Source organism: Adiantum capillus-veneris, chromosome 8 (genome assembly GCF_014529385.1).
Source record: "Adiantum capillus-veneris isolate H3 chromosome 8, ASM1452938v2, whole genome shotgun sequence".
In the NCBI taxonomy this organism is placed as follows: domain Eukaryota; kingdom Viridiplantae; phylum Streptophyta; class Polypodiopsida; order Polypodiales; family Pteridaceae; genus Adiantum; species Adiantum capillus-veneris.
In genome coordinates, this window is record NC_140938.1 from 379,280 (window position 1) to 382,234 (window position 2,955).

Genomic DNA, 2,955 nt, shown 5'->3' on the forward strand with positions numbered 1-2,955 from the left:
AAGATGTTGTCCAAGATAATTAGTAGCAAACAGAATATCAGGACGAGTGTTCATGCCAACAAACTGAAGACATCCAATCAAGTTAGCATAAGGCTGATTTGTGACAAGTTGACCGCCATTGTCAGAAGTATTCTTCGTAGAGCTCGCAAGACAAGGTGTGTTGGCTGAATGTGCAGATTCCATACCAAATTTTTGAATAGTATCTGCAATAAACTTTGACTGTCGAAGGAATAAAATACCTTTTGTACGGTTCCATTGGATTTGAATGCCAAGACAAGAGTGAATCTCTCCAAGATCCACCATATCGAATGCAGAAGACAATAACTTTTTCACTTGCTGAAGAAATCCCAAATCATTGGAAACAAGGATGGTATCATCCACATAAAGAGCAAGAATCACAAAACTGCTACCTTGGCGTTTTATGTATAAGTTGGGGTCTGACGAGCAAGAGATGAATCCTTTAGAGGTGAGAAAAAGATCAAATTTTGTATACCAGGCTCGCGAAGCTTGTTTGAGACCATATAGTGCCTTATGGAGTTGAGCAACAAGGTCTTCTTTACCTGGAATAACAAACCCTTCTGGTTGTTCCATATATATTTCCTCTTCCAAGTCACCATTAAGAAAAGCAGTTCGCACATCCATTTGATGAGCTTCTAAATCACATTGAACAGCAAATGCCAATAAAACTCGAACACTTGTAATGCGAACAACTGGTGAAAAAGTCTCTTGATAATCAACACCAGCTACTTGGGAGTAACCTTTTGCAACTAAACGCGCCTTGAACTTGTCAAAAGATCCATCTGCTTTTACTTTTGTCTTATACACCCACTTACATTTAATAGCTGTACGACCAGGAGGTAATTCAGTTAGTATCCATGTACCTTTAGAGATAAGAGAATCGTACTCTGCTTCCATAGCCTCTTGCCATTGATCCTTTTGTGGTGAAGAGATAGCTTCGTCATAAGTAACGGGATCTTCAGAAGTAGAAAAAGCATTATCAACAATATCGTCATCATAAACATGACATGAGCCATGTTCAAAATCAATAGGCAGATCAACAAAAATATCAATATCATCATTGGCAACATTTGGAATGGATGGTTGTGAAGAGGAAAGTTGCTCTATAGGAAGAGTTTCATCTTTTGAAAGAAATGGAAAAGCCTGAAGCAATGATTTAGTATCATCAGAATCATCCATGGACCATGAGCCTCCCATAAGCTGTTCGTTAAAAGTAGCATCACGATTCACAATTACTTTCTTGGAGGAAGGGTCATAGAATTTGTAGCCTTTGGAAGTGTCAGAATATCCAATAAAAATAACTTTAAGACCAAGAGCATCAAGCTTTGTTCGTGTTTCTTTGGGAACATGAATATAAGCAATACATCCAAAGGTTCGAAAATGAGATACAGAAGGAATGTCACCTGTCCATGCTGTGATGGGTATCTTACCAGAGGGTGCAGTAGTAGGAAGATGATTCTGAATAAATGCTGCTGTCAAAGTAGCTTCAGCCCAGAAAACACGAGATAAGCCAGAATGAATCAACATACATCTTACAGCATTGAGAATAGTGCGATTCTTTCGTTCAGCAACACCGTTTTGTTGAGGCGAATATGGAAGAGTGTGTTCATGATGAATTCCATTGTCAGCACAGTAACTCACAAACTCTCGAGAAACATATTCGCCTCCATTGTCACTACGAAGCTTCTTAAGGCGACGACTAGTTTGAAGTTCCGCAGCCTTGTGGAATTTTTTGAAAACAGATAAGGCTTCATATTTTTGTCTAAGTAGAAATACAGTCGTATACCTTGAGAAATCATCAATGAAAGTAATGAAGTAGCGATATTGTGATCTCGAAGAAGGTAGAGGTCCACATATATCATGATGAACAAGATCTAATATGCCATGAGAATGAGTTGTATTTGAAAGAGGAAAGGGTTTACGATTGTGTTTCCCAAGAGCACAAAATTCACAAATTCCCATATGGGGATGGGCTTTAAGATCCATGCCATGAACAAGATCATGACATTGAAGATCAAGGAGTTTTAAGAAATCAGCATGAACAAAACGGTGATGCCATACTTTGCAATCATGATCACCTGGAGCAGTGACAATATTTGCTACAGCATTGTTGAGAGAGAGTTCAAACAAATTACCGTTTCGAGGAGCAGTGGCTATAGTCTGCCCATCTTTCTCAATTCGGCATTTGGTATGATTAAATCCAACAAACAGACCAAGATCAACAAGTCTAGCAACTGAAAGAAGATTACGTTGAAGATCTGGTACATGTAATACTCCTCGCAAAATTCGAGTGGAAGAAGATAAGGTACCAAGATATAAGTCTCCAATACCCTTTACTTGACAAGTAGTATCATCAGCAAGATAAACAACGCGTTGAACTGGCAGTGGATGATAGTTATGGAGCCACTTAGACTGATATGTCATATTTCCTGTAGCACCAGAATCGACAATAAAAAGTGATCCATCACGTACATGAAGTATTCTGTCTGGAGCAACTGAACATAGGACGCAGCTTGTTTCTGGTACAATGTTGTTTCGATGTTCAGTAGCATATGCTCTATTCCGATCTGTGTCGAATCGACGCTTATAGCACATATGAGTGGGATGATCAAATCGTCCACAATATTCACAAGAAGAAGAAGAAGAGTCTCTAGATAAACGTGGTTGTTTTGTGGTAATATTGTGTTCTTCATCATATTGACGTGCCCAACAATCATCTTCAGTATGGCCATTTCTGTTGCAGTAAGAACATTGCTTATTAGGAAATTTGAGACGAGAGAAAATATTACCGCGATGGCCACCTCTGCGGTTTCCTCGTTGAAATGGACGCCTTCGATCATAAAAAGCACGTTCCATCTGTTGTGACTCAGTCTCCTCTTGTGAAATCATAGCTGTATCGTGACCAGCATTCTGACGTTCTTGACGTTGAGAGTATTC